This window comes from Coturnix japonica, chromosome 5 (genome assembly GCF_001577835.2).
Source record: "Coturnix japonica isolate 7356 chromosome 5, Coturnix japonica 2.1, whole genome shotgun sequence".
Lineage (NCBI taxonomy): Eukaryota > Metazoa > Chordata > Aves > Galliformes > Phasianidae > Coturnix > Coturnix japonica.
Window position 1 is genome coordinate 42,454,557 of NC_029520.1, and position 26,051 is coordinate 42,480,607.

General features: G+C 38.1%; 1 long non-coding RNA gene across 1 annotated transcript in view; it reads left to right on the forward strand.

Moving 5' to 3' along the window:
- LOC116653545 overlaps window positions 1–23,667 on the forward strand; it is a 96,573-nt gene extending 72,906 nt beyond the window's left edge. Inside the window, exons 2-3 of the long non-coding RNA XR_004307634.1 lie at window positions 21,791–21,877; window positions 23,578–23,667. This is a non-coding gene — a long non-coding RNA (uncharacterized LOC116653545). The remainder of the gene's footprint in view (window positions 1–21,790; window positions 21,878–23,577) is intronic.
- Window positions 23,668–26,051: the final 2,384 nt, after the last annotated feature.

Here is a 26,051-nt window from a genome sequence, read left to right on the forward strand (position 1 = left end):
TCCTGTAATAACTCCTTCAGTATGATCTTGTTTGATGAAGTGTTGCTTCAGCACTTCTGTTATGTCTGTCTGTCAATCCACAAACTAGTCAAAGCTGTCCTGTTGCAACTGAAACAAATCTTAAATAATCCTTTTTGAGCTCCGGAAGAAGACAAAGTGTGTCATCCCAGGTGTTCCCAAAGAATTGTGCTAATATTGCTGGGACACCTTTTGTAATAGGCAAAGCACCGTACTGATAGAAATACACAAGTTATTTGCAACAGTTGCGGATTAGTTTTCATGAAGGTGAAAAGCACATTGCAGAAATTTTTGCCCTCTTCTCACTTTCAAATTCAGGGAAATTAAGTAGCCCCTTTAGTGTGCTGAATGTATTTTACTTCATTCTATGCTTGTAACTAAATGAAGTGAAACTAAAAGAAAAGGAACAAAAAGGAAAAATATTACCATGTAATAGAATGAGTGGAGTGGAGGAGTCAAGAGATGCTCTTTGTGATGGCTGGCTTTTTAGCCCTGCTGTGTGTTACAGTGCCAAATCTCAGCTTGTTTACAGCACTTTTGCATTGCTTTTCCTGATATAATCTACAGCCTTTCCCCAGAGCTTTGGCATTTGTAGAACCAGTTGTGTGTCCCATACACCTTGCTGTTGGTCACAGCTCAGGGGACAGCTGAGGACTACTGAGCAGGGAGAGGATACTCTTGTGTCCTGGGAGTTCTTCACTTTTGCAATAGCTAGAGGGTGTCAGAGCTGACCTGCACGGCTGTGTGAAAGCTTGACTTTGTCATGGTTAATAGCAGATATTGGCAGCAACACATCTGAGGCGTGGTGTGACTATGGTTTGTCATATTAGGTGGCAGAAAGCATTCCTCTCTGCACTTTTATTAATCCTGCCTAGACCCGTGGTTTTCACATGGAACTGTGTGAAGCTGCAATTAAAAACCAGAAGCTAAATGGTTGGCTTGCTTTTCAGATTTTTACTCAGTAATAGAATATTTTACCTGCAGATAGCAGCAAACTCCTTTGCATTGCGACATGATATCTTAGCTTGGGGGAAGTACCTATTTAGGTTTGGTTTTTTTTTTGTTTTTTTTTTTTTCCTAATAAAAGAAGGGAAAAAAAAGAGAGAGAGAGAAAAGCAGTATTTCTCCGCCTAATTGATGAATCATGGCATATTTACTTTGTTAGCAGGTTTTTTAGATCACAGATATCCTAAAACTTGACATAGTGGCATGCACTCACTGCAATAACTGCTACTACTGTGCTATATACAGGTAAAAATGAGTGAAATGAAAGGGCATAAGCATTTGTGACTGGCATTTCACCAAGTCTGAAATAAGAGAATGGCCTACCAAAAAATATAGTTTCCATTTTGTAAGAGAGTATAAATTGGCATCTTAAATAGCTACAGAAAAAAAAACCCACAACAACTAGTATTTGAAATGGGGATCATCTGCAAGTTGGGCCCCTTAGGTGTCAATAGAGGAGAGTATCCAGAATCCTGTGTTGTTAAGGGGGGCTATATAGAGTACTAAGTGAGACAAAAAAATTTCATTTCTATTAAAGTAAGCTTTTCCCCCAAAACCCAGAAATCTTTTGGTTTATGTTTGACCTCCAGCTGCTTGATAACAGTCACCTTGGGCAGTAGTTCATTGTATCTAGTATTTTATGGCATAGCATAGTATTCTCAGTCTTATTGGCTGTCAATATTTAGATTGCAGTCACTCCAGAAAATATATAAGCGGGTGCCACATAATGACATTATTTCACTTTCTGACATGAGCTTGAATTAAAAAGAGCTGGATGATCACAGAAACCCCTTTATCTTCTCTGATGGTAGTCCTTTCAGGCATCAGTGGCACAGGGCACAGAGGTACATTTTCATAGGGCTGTTTAATGGCTGAACACTGCAGTTTAGGCATCTAAATTTTAAACTTAATACAAGAAAAGGGAATTTTCCAAGCTGAAGGTGGGCAGGGCTCTGCCTCTAAAATTTTGCTTCAGGTTGAAGTACTTGAGAATTCAGAAAGGTATTGAGTTGACAGCAGCATATCTGAGCCCTCAAATGAAGTTCTTTTCCAGCAGGTACTCTGCTCCCGGTTAAGATTATTGATACATTTTGCACTTGAGTTAGTAACAAGAGTTCACTTTGAAACTGAACTTTGGAAGTTTATGCATTTCTCCCGTTTTCCTAATTTTTGGACTGGTATATGTTAGAAAATACTGTATGTGAGAAAAGTAGACAAATGAAAGATTTTTCATGTTTGTATTTCCTGATGTCCTGTTTTTATAAATGTAAGAGCCTGCCACTGCATTAACAAATTGTCTTGGGGCACAGCTCTTCCGCTGCTAAATTGTCGTAGCTCCAATGTAGTCAGTGGGGCCAAGGACCTGCCTGACTTTGCAATCAAGCAATTGAGTAAGTATTTCCTGTTGTGGATAGTCTACTCAGTAAATATGGAGGGTCTCACCTTACCAGAAATACTTCCATCCTTTCCCTTCCAATTTTTTCACTTAATACTATATGGCTAATCAATAAATTGCTTGATCAGCTGCTCACCTACACAGACGTGTCCTTAATGCTTTCTGTGAGTTTCTAACAACCCCTTGGCACCAGATGTGGAAGTTCTGGGAACCATCTTAAGCGAAGAGACTGAAAATGCTTCCCTAATGATAAATGCATTGCTTCTAAGTGAAATAAACTTGGACCTGTGCAAGTTCTCAGGTTATGCTTTAAAGTCTAGCACAACAAAGGTGCCTTTTGAGCAAATGTTCTAATTTCATCAATTATCATTATTTGATGGTTGTTTTTTTTTCTGTTTTTTTTTTTTCTTTTTTTTCCTTATCCCAGAGCTGCTGATATGTCAAATTATTTTGGTATCTAGGAATCCTTCTTTTAAAAATGCATATGTATGTTTTATAAGGGAGATTATTATTAAGCCTCTCGTATCATTTTCACCATCTTACCACCATCTTAGCAGCAGGTTTTTGGTGTTCTCTTTCTCCTTCAACTATCATTTTCCTGAAGACTAGACTCTGCTGTGAGAAGCTGTTGCTCTCATTTATTCATTCATGAAAAACTCCAGGCTTCCCAAAAAATACACAAGCAATGAAGCAAAAAATAAAAAATGAAAAAAGGTGCTAGGTAATATTGCTGAAGGCTTCTACAGATGACTGTAGCTCTAATTGGAAATGTTATTCTGAACATATTTTTTGTTTTTCTGCATAGTAAAGAAATTCCTTGGCTTATTTATTTTGTTTCTTCATTTGTGCTTCTGTGAACTATTTAAGCCTTGTACATTTCTATTTTCATTTTCAAGGCCCAGCACAGCTTCTTTCCAATCCGTACCTCCTCCTTTCCCTGTTTGTTACTGCCCCACTAAGCTGTCCTGGTAGTCACTCGCACAGTGAGCAAGCAAATAGTTGACACAATGTCTCCTCTTGCTGTGAGAGTCCAACAACTTCATTGTTGGATCAAGCTTATTGCCTGGTCCACCACTGAGTCTGAACTGTAAACAGCTGTGGATCTTTGTAGTCATTAACAGACTCCTCTTGAGTGGTGCATAAGCCTGAAATCACTGGGGAAATAGAATTGGCAAAGTGCCTAATGGTGATGCTTGCAAGTTTTAGAATGGGGGATCTGAAAATGGGCCAGAAACCCTGTTAAGCTTAATTTCATTATTTATTTTCCTATTCATGCTGTGTATTTCCTGATGGGAAACTAAAGAATTCTAGGTTGTGCCCACCAGAAGTTAAATCCCATAGCCTGAGTGCTGCCAGCAGACCTGCCTTAGCAAAGTATTAGAGCATGCCTGTAGGGTGTAGGTAAGTGAATCCCTTCGTCCAGTTTTCAGGACTGAAGTAGAGAATGGCAGTGGCAGTTGTTTCGACTTTACTCTGATAGCAGAGATAAATAAGAAATGGCTTCACTGGAGATGCTGAGTTTTCAATAGCGTCATCACAAGATCACATTTTCAGAGGAAAGGGCGGTGTGATGAGCAGACAGGCAGCAGAGTGAGAGAGTAACCTGTAATCACCAGCGTGGCCTGCAGGAGGCCTTGCACAGATATGGCCACAGGTCTCTTCATCACAGGACATCAGAGAGAAAGTGCATGTACTTTCTCTCCTACATGCCTGTAATACCTGAAGAGAGCAGGATTCCCACAAATGTGCCAAAGCTGGTGAACCAACACTTTTTTGACCAAAACTTTTCATCTGAAAATTCCCAACAAACCAGAGTGTCAGTGGGTATGAAACTGATCCTGAATTCCTTAGAGAACTTACCTGGAATGTAATTTGCTCAAATTTAGAGAGAGAATTTATATGAGGTCACTCGATCTGTAACCTGACACTGCAGGATTAATGGTCACAGTGAATTTAATTTTTGTCTGCCTCTATGTTAAATACAAATTTTGAAGGGATAAATGAGCATGCCCACTTTCAGTGCTGTTGAGTGGCACTCATGTCAGAAAGGAATTTACACTATGGCTCATAATACAACAGAAGGAATGTAATTTGGTTATTAAAAACAAACAGACAAGAACAGTAACATCAAAATACCCCAAACAAAATCATGAATCCTCAACACCAACTCTAGACTGTTTTCTTCCCTTGTTTTACATACTACAAGAAAAACAAATAAATGTGAAAATATTATCAATACAGTATGCTTTTAAATTTCTGAAAGTACTAATAAACACCCTGTCATGAGGTCAAGTTAGAAAAATCCAAGAGTTGATCAAGTGGTAGCTACAACATTGCCTACTGACATGTTGGCTGATGTTACAGGTTAGCTGCTTCTCCATTAATATATTATTGTCTCCTCTTGGGCTGTCTGCATGTTGAATTCCAGCTCTTCTTGCATCTATCTTACATGACCATGTAGAGCTAAAGAGTATTACAGAAAGATGTGTTAAAACTGGAGTACCTACCCAAGTGCTCTTATCAGCACAGTGCAATGCCAATGTATGTTTTAGGCAGTATCATCACTCTTCTAAGGTTTTATTCTTTTAAAGAGTGTTGACAGTTCAGTCAGTCTTTGTGCACTGTGTTTGTACAAGGACTATCAAACAATGAAGGACAGCTAAAAGTACATCTATTATTTGCATGCTTTTTTGTTTTGAAGCACAATTGCTTCAAATATATATTTTATTTTATTTTATTTGGAAGTGAGGTGATCTTCAAAGATGTTACTTATCAGGTGGAGAAAGATTAGTATCAGCTTTGGATGATGCATTTTGGATTTGAGTGTGGCTCAGTAATGTAGTCTAAGGAACATGAGATTTGTTCCTAGGTCTCAGATTTGCTAAAACCTATTGTATTTGCTTTCTAGGGTCAAAAGGGTGTGCTCTGAATCATTCTTTTCCAAGGAAAGCATCTAACTTTGCCTGCTCTTCCCTTCTGTTCTTTATAAAAGTCCTTTAATTTTCAGTGTTTTGAAACCTTGGTTTCCCACAGCAAGAAGTCTCAGAGGCCTTTACTTTCCAAAGCAGATGCCAGGTGAACAAGAAATTGCAGCAGGGGATGTCTCTGTGTTTCTCTTGGCTACTGAAAGAGGTGAGAGTCCTCCAGAGCTGTTTTCATTCTGAGTGCTGGGTACTGACCCATCCAGCAGGGTGTAGTGCTCAGACCTAATGCATGGGAGGAGATCATGGAGAACAAGCAAACCAAAAGACCTTTACTTCCTCAAACTGGGCAACAGCAGTTTGATTTATTCCAGCTGTGCCAAAAGCACCCAGTGATTTCAGTGGTGCAGCCATCAACCCTTTGAGATGGTTATTTCAAACAGAAAGCTTGCAGCATTGTATTAGTGTTAGGGTTTTTTATTGTGGTAATATCTAGAGCTCTTTGCAAGGAACACAGAGGCATTGTCTGAACTTCAGCAATCTGAGACACTGACCTTTTCTTTTCTTGCTCAGGGAAGCTTTTGAGGGTGGATTTCTGGCATGCTCTCTCTCCAGCATAAAGCACTTCTGTATTTCTCCAAAGTAAAATGGAGACAGAGCTGCTTGCACAGGGAAATAAAATAGTTTTCTCTGCACTTTTTTCTTGGGAGTATGCAAAAATCCCATGTGCATTTTTTTATGAATTGGACTCTTCTGTTTTATAGCTGGTAGTATTCATGCTTATTACAATGCCATATTATGGCCTTAGACACTTTTTATGTCCCTATAACATAGCACCCTAGAGAAAGATGCTTCACTAAGCAAGAACCAGTAAACTTGCTACAGAATCAGCGGAATACTTTTCACAAAAGTGCATAAACTTCTGTTCTTAAACATTGTCATCCTTCACCTTAACAAGCACAGAGAAAGGTTCCACTGGTTTCTATGCCTTGTTAGGTCTATCATCTTTTTAATTAATAGTGTTTTTACGAAGCCATCTGAACTGTGTCATTTTCATTATCAGAAAACCATTGCCATTAATGAATAATTTTCATTTCTGATCCTTGATATCATGCTAGTTGATCTCCTGTTTCCATGCCACCGAATGATAGCATCGTTTTCTGCCCACGATCAAATTTAATTTGGACTCTGATTATATTATGCTGTTGCGACTGAAGTGTCAATTTTTGTCAGGCAATTAGGAGCTATAACCTGTGAAGTTAAGTTTGATAGGCATTGTAATTGGATTGTTACAGTAATAGCTTGGAACATTCCCTTTTTTTCTTGCTTCTTTGATTCTTGATGCATACTTTAGTTGTGAGAACAAAGGCATTTTGTTATTATGCAACCATGGGATGTTCAAGACAACAAGATGGAGTTCAGATTTTTCTACTTCCCCCAGATGGACTTAATTTAGATTTTGTTTTGACCACAAATTACGCTAGGATTTTGAAAGAATTCTGGAGAATTTGAAGTAAGGGGTGTGGGATGTGTAGGGGATGGGGGCGGGGTCAAGAAAACCCTGAGAAAGCAAGCTTTGGACCCAGAGCTGGATTATAACAGGGAGGTATACTCAAAATTAAAAGGTTGAAAGGCAAAGAAATATCCTCAGAATGGAAACGTGTCACATTACCTAGGCAACTCTCATTCCTTTTCGTGGCCTGTGTGGTTTATATTCTTTGCAAGTATGGAGGACTATAATTTCAGGTCAGTCTATGGCCAAATTTTCTACTCGGTTAAATCAATAGAGAAGTTGGCCCTGTGGAAAATAACCACAGCACAAGAGCTAACACAAAATGGAGAACACATTTACTTTAATTGAATCTTTGCTGACAGACTAGAAGTTACCTGCTTTTTCTTTTATTTTTTCTAAAAGGGCAGTGGAAAGAGGAGAGTTTTCCCAATGCTCATTTGATGGGGCATTTTTCAAAAACACTGTTATGTAAAAATCAAAAGGTGAAGGGAAACACTGATACTCCAGCTGTTATGGAATGCAAGAAAAAACTCACCTGCAACACCTGGATAAAACTGATTTATAAGTTTATCTGATTTAGAGTATCTGATTTTCAACCTGTAAATCAGTTTTATCCAGGTGTTGTAGGTGAGCTTTTTCCCGTATTTGGGATGCCTGGATGCATCTGGAACCTCTGGAAGCAGCAGTTTTCAGACTGTATCACTCAACGGTCCCTGCTAGAGGGTCCATTTTGTTTGTACTTTGCACTTAGATGCTGCAATATGAATGTATTGTGTTGGTTTCTTTTTTCAGAATAAATTTTTCATTTTGTCTTGCTGTGCAAAACTATTTCAAAGGAGCATTTATGCTCAGACCATATTTGCTTGCCAGTTTTTATTTATTTGGATATATTAAGCCTAAAGATGGAGACTAAGCTTCCTGACATTGCCCCTTTATTCTCATGGTGTTGAAAACTAGATCCTGAAAGGATGCATCAGGGCTGTTACTGAGGGAGTGGATTGCTGATGTAACAGAAACAGCTGCATATGAAAAGATGATATATGGAATAGAAAGTAAGTCAGATGAATTTGAAGGTATTTGTAATCTATTCTTCAGCTGCATCAGAAAAGATGTCCTGAAATATGATAGAAGATAGTGTAGAAAGGTTGAAGGGTGAATGAAAGCTTTTGTTTCAAAAGGTAATAATAATAACTTATTTTGTTGCTTTTCTATTGCCTACTTTTCTTTTTCCTTTTCTTTTTCTTCCTCCCCGGGAGATAAAGACGGGCTACAATTATACCTGAAAAAGGAGTGAAAGTCATATAAATTTTTCTGTACATATGTTCTATTTGTAAAAAGACAGACTCAGAATCTGATGAAAAAGAGCAGTAGGAAGACAAATGTGCACATGAAAATCCATTCCAGGCAGTTGATGTATGCAACTTTCTAGAATCACGTGGTGAGGGGAGTGTGCATTAAATTTCTGCTTTTCTGTTGATCTGATACAGGTTTAGCAATTACCACAAATCGATGTCATTAATTGTAATGTTCTGTAGCAGTAATCAATGAACTCTGTTTCCTGAAAACAGTTTCACCTTTCTGCTATTAGTACTATAATGAAGAGGGTGCAGTATATACTTACATAAAGAACTTAGAATCTATTAGCACCTGTGTTGAACAGTAAAACTGCTGATACTTTGCATGCAAATTGTAGTCATCATCTGAGAAGAAGCAGAGTTCATAGGTTCAATATTCTCTCGCTTTCAGTCTCCCATGTCAGCTGTGTCTTAACCAGCTGGGGGCAGAATTACATTCTGGAAATTATTGAGAAAAAACGGTTAAAATTGAAAATATACTATTTCTGTATCTAGCCTCACTATTTGTACAAGACAATATGAAAAATCCCAGCAAGTATAAATGATGTCTGATTTCACATTATAAAGTGTCAGTGCTTGAGTAGGTTTACATTTGACAGGTGATTTAAATACTTCAATACATTTCTATAACTGTAAGAAAAAGTCTTTATCAGGATTAAAAACTTGACGGAACTATTCATTTCTGTATTATTGCAAGGAGCATTGCTACTCTTTTTGACATGCAGATGTATGAGGCACTGTATTCATCTTCATAATTTATCTAAACATTTCATTATTTGAGAGTATTTTAATGACTGCTCATTTATGTTGTTTTTACTATATTTATCTTTTATACTCATTCCTGAATGCTATGCTCTGAGTTCATACCTGATTATGACAGTACTAGCTGAGATAACCATCTTTTTTTTTTCTCTTTTATTGAGCTTACACTTGGCAAAAAGCTTGTTGGGGTTTTTTGTTTGTTTGTTTGTTTTGTTTTGTTTTCTCATACTGCAGTGCTGTTAGTGCCTACTACAAATATATGGCTTAGCCATCTCACAAGCTCCACCACATTCCCCTTCACATCCATCTCAAAAATAATAAAAAAAAGAGTTGTGAACGTTTCTGTGTTTAGTTCTGAACATCATGGAACTGTTCACAAACTCTCTGTGCAGTCCTGTGTGAAATAATATTAAGACAGACGTCTTGTGAACATTGTGGCATGGAAAGGAGGCACAGAAAAATTACATCTCTAGACCAGTAGAGTATAACAATGTACAGAAATAATGAAGCAAAGCTGAGAAAAGCACAGAGAGGGAAAAAATAACATCACACTTGTATGGACAAGAGATATTTTGCTTCCCTGACTCACTTTGGCAGTGGGTCTGTGATGGTTTAGGAATGACTCCAGGAGTGTTTCATCACCCAGCTATGCAGACCAAACAGGTGAAAAACCACTGACAAGTATAGTGAGATATAAAAATACTGAATTGAAACATTCAATACAATATTGGGATTATATGAAAATTCTGACCAGATAAAGATGATGATTTTTCTGATTTAATTGTTCATTAGTACGGACTACCATATTACAATTTTCAGGTGGGGTTTTCCAAAATATGAGAATTTGGATGTTTGCTTGTGAAGATAAGAGTACATTCAGTTTGCATTAAAATTGTCTCAAAATCCAGCAATTTTTAAATATTTCTGAAAATTCAGGATTTTTTGTTTGTGCTTATGTTTATTTAAAGTATATCTCAAACGTCTAGGAGAAAAATAGAATTAAAAAGTATATGTAGGTAATAGATAACTACTGTTAAATGTCTCAGATCTTGAGATTTTCAAATCAAAAGTAGGTGCTATGACTGAACCAAAGTTCTTTACACGTGAGTAAATTGGTTTTATAGCATGAAGAATGTTTTCCTGTCATGACATTAGTCTAGGAAATAAACAATGGATTAATATTCTGGGCTCCAGTTTTCAAAACTGCTCTCAACATTGACCTGTCTCAGCCTCAGCCTGTGCTAAAGGAGACTATCACAAGCACTACTGGGTAGTTAGCTTTCCACCAGCTATTAGCAGTGCATTCAGCCAAAAAGAAAAGTCAGAACAGTGTCAGCTGCATTGGTAATCAGATAAACAGAAAAACCACAGAGATCAGTAATCTTCATTATAGCAGTGACCATATGCTTCCTAATGTCCGGTGTTTTGAGCTGGGAGCACAGGCAGTTTGTCTGGACTGACCCAGGAGGGGTTTACCCCTCAGGTAAGCTGGCAAATTGCCCACTTGACCACACAATGAAACACAGTCCATTTAAATAGAAAGCATATAAATTATTCTTCAGCTCAGGAATTGAGAATAGTAATCTCACACCAAGCTCTCAGTTCTGTAACTTTCTCTGTTTTCCTTTAGAGGAAACTAGGGCACTGATTTAGGTCTTTTGCTCTTATCTCATCTGCTGTCTTCATGTAACCAGTAGGAATATCATTTTTGAGATTTTTAGCCCTGAAGTTCAGATTGGCTAATGGTTCGTTCTTTTGTTGGAAGGAAGGGAAAGGGGAGAGAAAAGAAAGATGGAGAGACAGACAAATCAGTTACATAAATCTTGTTTCAATAGGAAGCCAAGTTAAACTGCCTTTATCTGTAGGAATTGAGAGGACTAGTTATGTAACTCTTCGGCTTATTTGAAGAGGTGATAAACTGTTCCTAATTAAGCATTCAGCTACAGTCCCATTATAAGACTTTTTTTCTTCTCTCCAGCAGCTCAGTAATAAATAAAACAAAATTGAAATATTAAAGTAAAAAACCCCCAACAACCAACCCATAAAAATCCCTACGCGTTCACATTTCTAGGGTTAAGACCCACTGACAACTAAACTACTTTATGAAAATCGTGATTAAATTGAGTAAGTACTTTTTAAGTCTTATAATAGCTCCTTTATTTATTTATTTAATTAATTTTAATTGCAAGGTCTGTTGTTCCTTTGTATCCATCCCTCTGTCCAACCAAATAATATAATACCAGAGTGTGTATGAAACAAGCAGATTTCAATACTGACTGCGCAAGAGTAAGCTTTTAGGACATGAATAGTAAGATGTTTAAGAAATATCTGGATTTTGGGGGGGGAAAAAAGTCTGATTTCTCCACTTGTGAAGATGTTAAAGAAGGATAACAGCCCCAGAAAACAAAATACTTTCACCACCAAGCTCTGAATTGCAGTGAGATGTTTCCGAAGTCTCCTTTTAAAACTCTCTTCAAAATTTCCCACAAATAAAAGAAAGTCCATTTTCCAGGCATAATCCAGAGGAATTAGAGGGCAGTGATTTCCTGACGAGGTGGCAGAGCTGGGGAGGGAACCCAGATCTGTGTGTCCTTCTCACTTGGCTGCTTTTGTTGGCAGCAGCTGAAGAAGCTGAACTGCCTGTGTGATTTTCTGCAGACTGCATGCACTGCAAAAGCCAAAACTCACAAATGTTCTTACTTTTCAGTACTTCATTATGCCTTGTAAAAGATGTGGTGATTGGGTACTCGTTAATAGTAAGGGATCCTGGATTTTGTTTTGCAGCCATCGTCAGCTGTGACATACACCTTGCTAAGATGCTGATTTCCATGTAGTGCTATGTTGCTGTGATTTATTAGCTTTCACCCAGTCTTGCCTTAGTAATGGGAAAATTAAGCCCTCGTGTTCTCACATTATATTCTGTTCACATTATACCTTTTCCACTATCTCAGTTTAATTTGCCTTGACTTTATATAAAGATTTTCCTCCAAAAGCCCTTTCCTCTAGACCAAAGCAGTGAATTCAGTGTGAGGAAGGCTAGGCATCATCTTTTCACTCAGAAAAATAGAGCACAGAAAAGGAAGCCTTTAAAATGCTGCTATCCGTCTCTTTACTTGATTAGTATATAAAGAGCACAGTACAAGAGTAAGGGCTGAAGAGTTACTCTCTTACATTAATCTCCTCCATTGCATTAAGTAATCTCTTCCTAAAGTGACTATACAAATGCAACACTACTAGTAAAATAAATTTCACAATGGGATTTTTAAAGTATTGTAACCCTTGAATAATTTTCTTTTCTTAACTCAGTCACAAAATTGCATCCCAAACACTATACAGACATCTGCTCTGAAACGTCCTCGAACTGGTGGGATTGGCAGCTCTCTTTACAGTCAAAACATTCAACAAAAAGATTCCTCAGTTTTCCCTCATCACACACAATTATGAGTTTTGACTTCAAATACTTATACTTACATAATTACAGTATTCTGAGATGATGTCCTAAATATATATGTTTCCCTGCTTGACTGTGACTTCATGCAAATTCTCTTGTCTGGGGTGCTTGGTAAAGTAAAACTGAATTAGGAGAGTACAATAAAGCAAGTTAGAGTGTTTAGATACAATAACCAAAAATAAAGTCAATTTAATCTTCCAAAGTAGGACAGCTTTTCAGTGTATTCGTCACTATGGAGATTTAACAGTTGATTCCAAATTGCATTTTAATAGCAAACTTATATAATTGTGAGTCCTGGTGTGTTGCTGCTGAGTGGATTAAGGTTGGAGTTACTAGTTAGACAGATCCTGCTTAGCCTGGTAGTGAAAGCATGCAAGTTTACACATGTGCATGACAGTTAATAACCGCCTTTATAATCACCTTTGGATTTCTCTTTTCTTTCTCACTCAGCACTGTCTAAAAGAGGAAATAAATGTTAGTGGTCAGTGCTGGGGATTGATAATCAAAATTCCTGATTTTTCTTTTTGTCTTTAGTTAGTTTTACGAATGAGAATGAACTGTTATTTTTGCACCGTGTATTTTAAATAAACACTCTTCTCTTGCTTCCCTGTGTATTTGGAGGTAGAAAATATATTTTGCTGGATGTTTTTAGAAGTACTTGTGAGGGAAAGGATTCTCAGATGTCTGTAAGAGATTGCTGAGCACTTGAATCTGGGAGAGTGGGAAGATTATTTTTGGTTCTGACTGAAAAACTATTTGGTTTTGGCAGTGTTTTTTGCATGTGCCCTCTCCCTTCCTACATGCTTGCTTTGTAACCAGTTTTAGTTGCTGTGTAATGTTAAGCAAATGGTTTGCTTTCAATTGGCTGTGCCTTAGTTTCTCCAACTGGTAAATCGTTCAGAAAAATAATCTATTCTCAAAGTGCTGGGAGGGTTAATTGTTTAAAAGTACTTTGAGACTTTTGCATGAAAAGCATTATGAATGTGTAATATATAATTATTATTAATGTATATTTCAAATTATTTTTATCTCTGGAAATTTTCCATTACTTAAAAAAATTAGTTTAATGTAAACTATTGGCCAAATAGACAGAATTGCTGCAATTCCTTTAGTAAAAGTTCAGTGATGGAGTCATGTTGACTTTTATCTTCAACAATCTTCCCTTAAAATCTTTCAGAGACACAGAACTTGAGCCGTGCTCCTAATTGTTGGCTTCAGGCTAAAACTTTTGATCACTTAATTTCTGCTACTTTCTGTTAAACTCGCTGAGTGAAAAGGCTTGATAACATTTTATACTGTCTAATTCTTTCTTTTGGGGAATATGAAAGATGAATTTGACCTTCTGAATTTTTAGTCTAAACTTTGCCTAACAGGGTGCATCCTCATTCTTGTTTTCATTCATATTAATACTGCATCTATCTCTTTTGCCCTGTAAAAAGCTATTAATATTGTTCTATTAACCTCCTTCTAAGTAATAATGACCTTTCCCCTGAAAATGCAATTATTGGACTTTTTTCCCATAATAAATCTCATTTATTAGAAAGTTTGGCCTCGTGCACTTTGTTCTCTGCCATTTTCTTAAAAAAATAAAATAAAATCATGCTTTATTTTCAAATAAGTACTTTACTTTTATTCCGAAAAATATTCTATAACTCATACATTTGGTCATAATTCGAGAGGAGGTAATGATGGCTTGGTTCAGCTGTTTCACTGATTTCAGAAAGAAGCAGCCTCAAATGACAACGCTCAGTGTGAAAATCCTTCCTATGTAAGACAGACAAATCATCTGTAACTGCTTGTAGGGTAAAGATAGTTTTGTGGTTATAGCAGTAGACTGGAAATAAGTAGAGCTGTATTTGTATATTCAGAGCCTTGATGTGTTTCAGATTTTGTATTTTTTGTGAATATTGTTTCTTTCGCTTGACCCATTGAAATAGAATATTGCTTTCTTTAAGCAAGGACTGAAGTAAAGGCTGCAGTTACAGACTCTGTGTTAGAAATCAGAAAGCAGTGAGTGCTGGGGATTCCTTAACAATGACATAAATGGAGTCAAATTTATAACATGGACAATGAAAATGTCCTTTCATGACTTTTCTCCACCCATCTCCCAAATTAACCAGACACACTACTAGGAATGTTAACACATTAGTAATGATTTCAAACAGTATTAAGTCTGCCATATGGGTAGGAATACAGGAGCTACACCATATTCACAATTTTTAAGATGAATAATTATTTTTTTTTAAAGTTTGTTTTTCTAACATTTGCTTGAACTGCACACTTCAGAAAACCGCATCTTCTTTACATTTCCTGGCTCTGTGACTCATCAAAATGAGCTGCGTTAGTCACATCAAATTATGTGTTTTGTAGAATAAGACAGGAAAAGCAGCACATTGAGTCATCGTCACAGGGAGGGCGGCTGCCAAGCCAGTATCAAACAATATAAGGAAAAACAGGCATATGAAACAACCAGGGTCACAGAAACACAGCATAGTGACGGGAAATCATTTACAATCAGGTGAATGTGAGCCTTCTCATCTTTTCAGTCTGTTTTTCAAGAAAGAGAGGCACATGCTATCATGATGTTTACCTGTCAGTTCCTGATCCCCAGTAACTTTCTAAACTATTGGCATCTTTTACTCAAATTTGTTGAAGTGCTAGGGAACTCAAAAACATGAAATTCTTGCATGAAGTTCTTGTGCATTTCATAAGGATTGTTCTTTCTATCAATCAAGATTATGTCTTCTATGCTCCCCTGAGAGTGCTCTGTCTCCATGTGTGGAAATTTTTGCTCAGCAGCTTGCTTGTATGACAGCACTCTGACCGAGGTGTTTTGTTGATAGTGTTATTTGTAGTAAAACACTTTCAATTCTTTGTAGTTTCAGTAAATCACTGTAGTTTAACTGATAACTTGATTTTTGAGTGCTCAGGTCATGCTCCATTCCGGCCACACTTCAATTTTTACTTCAGTTCCCTTAGGAATGATGTTTGAAGCAATTGTACTGTCTGTCTGTTCGTTGTCCCTGAACTCATTTGATAATAAGGCCCAATTCTGACAAAACTGGTTGAGGAGTGGAAGTCCCTATTTAAATTCTTGTAAGTTTAATGAAAATGAGTGTGTGGCTAGAAAAAAAAAATAGCTTAAGCTAATTATCTCTCAGTAAGCCAATTAGTAGACATGTCCCAGCTAGCCAAACAGCTTGCCTATGCTTCCAGACTGACTATAGGATGAATTATCTTTTCCTTGCTGGAGAGTTACACAGGTGGGGGGAGAATAGGGATGATAGATGATCTGGGATTATTCTGACAGGGGAAATAAAGGAAACAGAATAAACACTTGCAAGACATTGAGGTTTCTTCTTTCAATAAAACAATTTATATTTTTTTTCTTCAAATCTTTGGCAATATTCTTTCATGAACTTTTTAGAGTTTGGAAAGGGGAAAAACTATGGCAAAAACTATGGCTCTATTTTCTTTGAGGGTTGACTTATCTTATCTGGAAGGTGAAGCCTGTCTGGCAGCCTTGGTGGGAAAGTGTATCTTTCACCTCCTCTGATAACTATAAGGGGTGATATTGAGTACAGATTGCTTAAAATACCATAGAAGTAGGTGAGGAGGGGGAGGAGTAATTAACACTCAGCCATCCAGTCCTTGAAGGAAGGATGTCCCCGTGTTTGCTTTGCTGGTGAGTACAAGGAAGGATTACAAGCACTACAGCTCTCTCTGAGATGGCATCACTGGTGTCCATCACGTCCCTCACTTTGAACACAGCCCAAGGGTACTTTTCCACTAACCTGAGTGTCAGGAACCCTGAGGTCATGGGAGAGGAAACTCTCCTTATACTAATATGCTTCTACCATAAGCCACCTGTAATGAGGAAGAAGAACAGACTATTACTTCATGCTTTTTAAATATTTGGAGGTAACAGTGCTGTGATTGGGTTCTTGCCTTTTCGATAGATAGTGCTGTGTGTCAGTGGAATTAGCACTGCAGTGTTTGAAACAGGAGCCTTCTTGGAAACACTCCAGTTTGGTACAGCTGGCTGTCCTTTCTCCTGGGCCTAATTTCATTTCAGAGGTTTGGTTGTCTCTGATTTTGCAAAGTCAGACAGTGATTCTAGGAAGCTTCTTTTTTCAGTAATTTTCAAGGGAGAACACATAGTCAGGTTTGGTACTGCCCCATTCTGACACATATGTATGTGCATCCACATCTGTATCACTGGTTTCAGAATGCTTCCCAAATTGCCCAATGTGACTACAAACCTGGATTTTGGTATCAAATTTGTATAAAAAGAAATGACAGTTACACCAAATATTAGTCTGTTAGAGCCTTCCTCTAAGTGGATGTGCTGTTGCTGCAGTAATGTCATATAATAACTGCTTTGGATAACTCTTCTTGATCCCCAGGGTCTTCTGTCTGCAATGGAATACTGAGCAGTTCCACAAAGAACTTTAATCATCCTCCTTAAATATATTTATTTTACTTTCAATAGGACAGGTACATCCTGGCACACTTTGTGCTGTTGGCTGGAGAAGGTGACTTCAGGAACAGTAGAGACAAGCGTTATGATGAAAGTCCTTAGTTTCATTCCCGCTTGCACTGGACACTGAACATTTCTCTGGGAGCCTCAGAGACAGAGTAAGAGTTGTGAATAGAGAATGTCGTCAATTCCTTAATAGAAAAAAGGACTTAGCAGAGCCACTGTTAATAGTCTGAGAATCAGCTCATCATGGCTCAGAAGCAAAAGGGAGAGATGAAACCAAAGCCTCCTCCGGCATATCTTATCCCAACACTCATCTCCCTTCTCAGTATCAAACTGTATTGTCTTAATCTGGATTTGTGATTTATTTGTGAACTATCTAGTGGGTGGCAGAGGTGGGGAGCAAAGCTGCACAAAGCTCCCCAGAGCTGCTGACCGAGGTAAATAGTGTGTCATAGCACATTTATCAAATAATAATGGAAACCATATAAAACATATAGGAGAAGGAGGGGGAAAACCCATTCCCCTCTGGGAACTTACTGAATATTTCAGCTGGTTTATAAAAGTATGTGTACGTGTGTTTGGAAGGGGGGAGGTTTTCCTAGCTTCACCTCTGCAAATAAATCATTGGTCTAGGATGTCTGAGCAGACAAGTGAAATGGATGAGCACATTACAGATCAAGGAGGTGGTATTCCTGCCTTGGTTAGTCTGAGGGAGACCACCCAAGTGCTGTAGGACTGTGATGAGACAGTAAGTTGTGCCTGCGGAGTTCCAAAAGGCTCAAGCTTCAGCCTCTGGCATGGTAGGAAAGGGGTGAATAAGATAAAAGAAATGGTATTTCTCAAACAGCTGGAAAAATTAGTCATTTACCTGAATGGGCTTTTTTACTAATACTTTTTTTCCCCTTTTTATTATATTGCTGATGTAGATAAAATGAAAAAAAAAAAAAAAAAAAAAAAAAAAAAAAAAAAAAAAAAAAAAAGAAAAGAAAACTATTCCTGCAAAAATACATGTTTTAAAAAATCATCATGGGATGATTCCCCCCTTTGGTTGATCACCTCTAGAATGAATCCAACAGCATTCTCAGCCAGATGTTGCCTCTGCTATTTTAAGTCAGCCGCTGCTTTGGGGCAAGTATTCGGCTGGGATTTGTCAGGTGGCAACGTGATAAACTCACCTTTGACACCACTCAGTGGATCCAAGGCCACAGTGCAGTGATGCCGGTGCTTTTTAGGTGTTCTGCCTGTTCTGCCCAGCAGAGCGTCAGCTATGTTCCTGGTGATGGAATGTGGGAGGCTGAGATGTTGAGCTCATGCCATCATTAAAGTGTCTGTATCACATTTCTCAGGAATGGAGATATTAACTCCCCACATTCAGGCCAGATTTCATTTTCAGCTCTTACACTGTGCCTACCTAAATCTCCCCTGAAGTTTTGATTTGATACAGTACTGCCCATGTGGTGCGTTAAGCTTTACCATGCAGTATTGCTGCCTGCACTGTTCAACATCTGCTTGGCTTCACCTCAAAAGTTGCTGAGTTTGGCTGTTTAAAAAAAAAAAAAAAAAAAAAAAAAGAGTCTTTTACTTTTTTCCCCACTTTTAAGGCAGCTAACACAAATGGAGCTCTAACCCTTCCTGGGCAGGTGCAGAACAATTGCTGTTTGTGCTGGAGAACAAGGCTACAAGAAATGCGAAAGAATCTGTCTATGCCCAAGGGTATAGGGCACCCAAGGAACCCATGCACAGCTTGTGCCATAAACTTTGGGTTGTATTTGCAGCTGTGAACTCTGTGTGAGTTTTGCAGCCAGCAGATCTGCCCCTGCTGCGTTCCTAGCTTGCTTAAAGCAACCCATTCTGTTCCCAGCAGAAAGTGCTTCACGTCAGGCTGGAGGCGATCCGGAGGCCAATTATGTTTATTCCCTGAGGAGTCTAGCAATGGGAGAGAGGACAGAAAGCAAAGAGAGCTGCCCTGAATGGCCTGTCATGGAGAAGTTTCTTCAATGAGGGGTCCTCTGAAGGGGAACCTTTTTTTCATTTTTCAGTGCACTTTGCAATTCCTCATCTCTCTATTGTAAGGCAAACTCAGTGCATAAGATGCACACCTGACAATTAATATGTAAGAAACATAACATTAAAAGAGGACCAGAAAAGGCTGATTTGTTGTTGAAAGTGTTATTTAATATGTAATCACTGAAAAGATTCTACTTTGCAGAGAAGAAGACAGCTTTTCTCAACATAAAGTATAGGCCTTGATCCCGTAATTATTTTGGCAGGTGCTTAATTCCCAAAGTGTGAGTTATCCTATGAAATTCAATGCACACAGTGAGACAAAGGAGTGGGAAGGGAGTAGGAAGGGATTACAGATGTTGAGAGAAAGGCAAGAGGGGCTTTCTGAACAAATGGGACTGAAAGAAGGATTGAAGGAGGAGAGGACGGGCGATTGGCAGATGGGAATAGGAAGGCAATTCAGATCTGATGTTGAATCAGCATTTGCTGACACGAATGTGACACTAATGGAAAGTATTTGGGAGAAGAACAGTTATAAGCTAATAGATTTGTTCTCTTCAAAACATTCCGTATGCAGGTAATAACATGTAGACATTGTTTATAATAACTTAAAGTGACATTTTTGGTTTCAAAGAGAATTCACGGTCAGAAACACAGAGTGCCACGCTCACCTGTTTTCCTTCGTCTTTTCTTCCCTCTTGAAATATATTTCTGGAAGTCATTAAAATTCAGATCCCATCATTTGTAACAAATGATGTGAAGTGTTAGGTACAGTACTTGGAGTATATGTTTGTTAAAATGAAGGAAGAGACTCTTCCAACACTTTGGGATTTTATGAATGATTTACATCTGGTGCTAAAGTTCATAAATGAAACGTGGGAGAACCAGATGCTTCATTTCTTGACTGAATCGTGTCTGCACATACTGATGGTGAATTGAAAACAGGGATGTCTCATAAATCAAGAAAATCTATTTTTGTACTCTTGATTTCTATTCCGAACATCTATATAACACCCAAACAAATGTGGTAAAATTGGTTCCTTGAGAAACCCTTTATGTTTAGTAACAGCGTGGACATGTTAATTTAAAAAAAAAAAAAAAAAAGAGAGAGAGAAAAAAAAAAGAAAGGGAACCAATCTTCAGAATAAAAATGCTCTGAATGAGCAACTGTTCTTAAATATCAGTGAAGAAGGCACTTCATTTAGAAAATAGTCTGAATGGAACTCTTAAGCAAATTCTGGCATTTGTGCAGAGATGAGGTATGGAAAGAATAGGGTGACATTTCCAAACTTTAGGCATTAGGGAGGAAAAGAAATTAAAAGCTAAATTATTCCTTTGGTTACTGGCATGATAACTGAAGGCAGAATGTGGCCTGTGGTTTGTATAAGGTGAATAATGCTCACTAGAAGAGATACGCGGAGAGCTGAGGGAAATTCATATTTTTAAATGTTTTCATCAATGCTTTGGAATGATACACTGCCTTCTCTCCTTTCTCGTTGGCATCTCCTATTAGCCTAACAGGTGTACGTGGTTTGTTACTGTATTTTAGTGTCACCAGATTTTTTTTTGCTAACAGGTTTTTAAATATCCTCAATTGAATTACAATGAGAGAATAAGCAAAAGTCTTTGTGCCTACAGGTTTACTTTTTAATAGAACGAGTAGATTCACATTATCCTAACTCACCCTACACACTTCCAAAAGTAAACAAAAACCCCAAATCAATCAAACCACAAATGAAAAAAACCCAACACTTTTAAAATGATTATTCCGCAGCTCCAGAACTACCTGAGAGAAATGGCAGGTGTCAATAATCAGTACGATTGAACAAGCTGTACACAAGAAGGTTGCCTTATACCAGCTGACTCATGGTGAAGCGGTGACTGCCCACGAGTGACCCAATAGCTTCCAACATACTGCATTCGGTGATGGCAGTGAGCTCAGCACGCAGCACAGGGTGTGAGGTGGGCTTGACTCACCTTGCATTTTTTGTGGGGGAGCAATGAACACACAGGAAGCTCTTGCAGCTCAGCAGAAACTCAATATCTCTCGTTAACTCTGTTAACAATAGAAATATTTATTAAAATGTATTTACACATCCTGAAAACAGGTTGAGAGTAAGTGTGCTGGCCAAAGTCAGACTTAAGGAGGGGTTTCATGGAGGTTCAGGCAATGGTTAGCAACCAGGTTTCAAGGAGGCTTCCCTAATGCCATGGGTAACACGAGACTGTGGAGGCATTTAAAGTGGTATCAAGGTGGGCACTGCTGGCAGTGCAGATGGATCTGGTGAACTGGGCTCATCTTCAGGGTTGGTAGGGAGACTGTGCACACATGCATCAGCCTGTGGATCTGCTGCCCCACTGCTCCTTTCATGGACTCCAGTGGAAGTTTTGCTTTTTATTTCAGTGGGAACAAGAACAACCTTTTTGGGTGGTGATGATGGGGAAATATTTCTCCATTATATGCTGGGCATCTTGCACACTGTGATGGTTGCTGCAAGTGGCAGAACTGCTCTGTTCTTCTCTTGGTTACATTCCTGCTCAAAATATGTCCCCAGCTAATACAATTTGCTATATGTCATAAAACACAAAGGAAAGCTCTTTTCACGCCAAATATCAGAAAAATGCTCTCTTTTCTCAACTGCAGGAGTAACAGAAATGATGTGTTCATTTTAAATTCCATTCATGTAGGCCCTAATAAAAGCTATTATAAAATACAATTGTGTGGAGACAAAAAGAGAGATAATATCACTATAGCTCAATATAAAATTTAAGTAATTAAGACATGAAAACTATTACACAATTTACTTTGAATGCAATGTGAATAATAAAATGTTTAACTATTTCACTTCTGTGTTTTTTGTTTTGTTTTGCTTTGTTTTTAGCATTTGAGGTTGGAATAATGCTGAAGACCTAAATTCCACATTACTTCAGAAGATGAGGAGGACTGGGAAGTGAGCTGTGTTTTCCAAGTAAGTCATGTGTATGTTTTTAGATGTTGATGTAAGTATGATACTTTGCCACATCATTGATTCTATGTGGAAAATATCAGTCTCAGGTGATTTTGATGGTGGCTGTAAATAAAAAAGGACATACTGAGTGAGCTGTGGAGTATTTCAGCAGTGCAAGCTAAGAAACTGCATAATAGTTATGAAATTGTGTTGACAGGCTGATAGATCCCAAGATTAAAAGAAAATCATCCATAAATGCATTGGAAAGAAAATAATTTTTAAGCAGGAGCTGCTTAAGCTCTGCATTTTTCTTTCACCCAATTCAGCACTTCATCTCTTTTTTGGAGGGTTTTAGCAATGCTACTGGTAGGTCGCTGAGAAAAATGCTCTGTTTAGTTGTTCTCTAGTTGAGTGAATAGCATAATTCAGTATCTTTAGTATGCATTTTATTTTCTCACACACTGACATGCGCATGACAGTCACAGGTGTGTGCCAGCACTGCCTGGTAACACTTAGCAACATCTGCTCTATGATCCAGCACTGGTTTATTTTTCATTATATTCCAACTTGGTTGTTGTGTACGTTTGTTTTGTTTTGTTGTTCAAATTCGTGGCAAACAATTTGCTTCAGCCCGTGTCCAGGCTCTCAGTGGAGCAGCATTCTACTGAGCTGCAGGGACTGATGGCTCGTCCTTGTGGTTCAGTAGGTGGCACTCTTCCCTTAGATCTGTCCAAGCGATGTCCCAGGTGTTAGTGTGTGAAGCATTGGTCCTGCAGGAAGCCAGGCTGCAGACCTGCAACTTGCACGAACCACTGGGGTGTCAGGGACTGACATCTGCCAGTCCCCAGGTTGGAGCACATCCTCCACTGGGTGCAGTCTGCACGACTTGGGGAGCACACTTGGTATGTGTGTCACAGTATCCTCCTGCACACCTGCCTCGTGCTGGGGAGGAAGCATGGCATGTGGTGTGACTGGCTTTTTCTGGGCAACATTTACCCTCAGGCTGAAGTTTCATCTACAGACAGAACACTGGTAGTGCTATGGAAACAAGGTTGAAAGGTCAGTAATACACAGCTCTGATGTCCAACATGTTCTTTAGGGTAACACTTTCAAAAATGCATCTTACTCATTTTTATGATGAAGAAGCTCTTTATGGGGACTACCTCCTAGACACTTTTTGTGAGTGTTTAAGCATGTGCATATTACATATACACATGTACACACTATATTACAGCCATTGCAAAGTGTTGTAAGCAGATTAGAATGGAGAAGTAAAGTCATCGCAATCTGTAAGTGAAATGGTGAGAAATGACAGGCTTCAATTTTGGCCTATTCAGTTTTAGTGTAATAGTTACGTACATCACCATTTGTTCTTAAAATTGCTAAATACTTGAATAAGATTTCTTAAATCATTGGCTATTTACACACTTTAAAATAAGTCATTAAACCAACTAAGAAGTAAAGGGTACACAGGTTAAATCTAAGCACAGACTTTCCAGAGAGGAAGAGTTGCAGGTTTAAGGTTCCTTACTCTCCCCAGTAACTTGTCCCATACGTAGTTTAATATTTGAGATATAAATTATTCATGAATGGTTCTTAGCAATCAGTGAATTAGCCACATGCAATTAAAAAAAATTGACCTCCTCTTCTCACATTTAATCTGACTAAAGTTGGCGTCATTGCCGTGTGATTGGGGTCTCATCTATTTTTATCTGCTACAGGAGCTGTTTTGATTCAAAGTTGACAAAACCACCCCAGAAATATAAAAAAGAAGGAAAGAAAAAAAGAAATAAATAAAGTAATGAAAAGGTAAGGTATATATATTGGTGCTAGCAGTAGGTGCTGTCCTACTGTGTGGATTTCATTATTTGCACATACTGTAACTCTGGTTAAAAGAAAAAAAACAACAACAAAACCCTTTCATTTGTGTCAAGCTATTTAGAGAACTCCGCATAGGAAGAGAAGAAAGGCCATCCAGAACGTGAGCAATCCTATTGAAAAGCTATGAGGAATGTCTAGAAAAGCCTGAGCGTGCTGACCAAACAGTCTGATGTCTCTGTGAAAAGCAGTGTCATTTTACAGTAGATAACTCTTCTTTCCCTTTACCAAATAAAGAAAATACATCATTTGGAACAGTTATTAATATAGAAAAAGATTATGTTAGAAAAGGGTTAGCCATGTAAGTAGGCAAGTTCAACAAGACATTATTAGGGTCTCTGGAATACATGTGTGTGAATTTATGAAGCTGAGTAGGTGGTTAATTTAGCCTTACGCATACCTTTTTTCACTTGGTTATTCCAGTATATATATATGTATGTATATGTATACATATACATATCTATTTAAGGAAGCTCTAACGCCCTCATCTTTATCTACCTCAGTTTGATTTCTTGTTATCTTTATAGATACTACAGAAAAAATGCTTATTTATTCACACATATGACACTGTGTAAAAGACATGTTAGTATGAAAAGACTGTGTTAGATGAGGATGGGAGGTCACTCCAAACAGTAGTGGATGGAGTTGAGGAATGTGCATTGAGGGAAATATCAAAAAAGTGCTCTCAAAAAGAGAGCTAATAAGAACACATGAAATTAGAGTAACACAAAGTGGTGAGGACAAGATTTAATAGCGAAGATAGCTGGTAATAGGAGAAGCTGTCGAGATGTTCTCAGAGATGTAAGAAGATTCAGTCCCTGAAGTTTGACAAGGAGAAGAATAGAAAACCCTTAAGAGAGGTTTCAGTGCAGTAAAGACTGAAAATCTGATTGAATACATTCAAGGAGTAGGCTACAAGAAATTAATTCAGCAGGAAATTGTAAATTATGTAGATAGATAGAAATTCAATAAGCTGGACTAAAGAGGAGGACTGAATCATAATGGCAGAGGTATCTAGGACGAAGCATGGACATACTAAAGGTAAAAGAGACTTCTGGCAGGAACATATGATGCTAATCACAGGAAGATTTTGAGAACTCCAGAAAGAAAAATACACTTTTGGGAAGCAACACTTCAGCCAGCTCCACCTGGTCAGCTTGCCCCTTTCAAGACTGACAAAGTGCCCTGTTATGTTTCTTGTGTTCAGCTAGCTTAAAGCTTGAATCTGGGAGCTTATGGCTTCTGTTTATAAGATAGCGGGCTATTGTTTAAGATAAGAATCCACTCTGTGTATTCTGCAATGTGCTGTGTTAGAGCAAAAAGTCCTGAGCTGGTACATCCTCTAATTATCTTGGGTTCGTGCAAAAGTCAGTCCGAAAAGTAAAACTTGTGGAGACAGCCCCCTCCTCACTTACTTTGCTCAATCTCATAAATGACACTAGCTATCAGCTTTGCTTCCAGAGGTTTTCCAGACCTCTGCTGTTTCTTTTTGGTCTGCCTGTCTTTGTCTGTTATTTTCCTCTAAGTCGACATATTCAAAGCAGCGCCTAAGAATGCAAAGATTATCCACTTCCAGTACCTTCTCTTAATGGACAGACCCGTATAGTATCTGCTGATGAATGACAGCTTATTGTTCTTTCTCATTACAGTAACATGTAAATCTACTGACTGTGGCTAAGGAAACCAGGAGCTTGTTTGCCCTATAAACTTTCTCAAGTGCCTGCTGGAGGCAGAGTGTGTTTCCCAATCACTGTACTTCACTAGCAATCTCTGAGAATGCAAAACAAACAAATAATCCTAATGCGCATAGCACAGTACAGACAGGAAGGATATGTTTTAATGTAAATTGACTTTAAAGTTCTCAGGCTGAAGTGCCTGAAGTAGTTAAAAGTTAGCTCATGGTGCATAATAATACTCAGTCTTTTTTTCTTGTTTCACCGTGTAGGAAGCATTGATTGGCTGGGCTGATTATAGCCTTACATGTCAAAAAGGCGCAAGTTGTTCTTAACACTAGAAAATAAGCTCTTGCATGTACAGGCTTACTGCATGATAAGCTGTATGATGTAGGCATGAATTTTGTGTGCTTGAGACTGATGCAAAATATGCTAGCATGACATATCCATGCAGGTATGGCCATTAGCTTTTAGATTGTGTTGCAGCTCATATTCATTGCTTGCAGTTAAAGTAAAAATCAGTGTCATGCAATTTTATTCAATTCAGGGGGAAAAAACAAACAAAAAAAAAAAAACTTATTGTCCTTCTGCCAAAGTTTAAGTGCTACATTTTTTCATTAGAACTTAACAAATGTTCGTCTTAA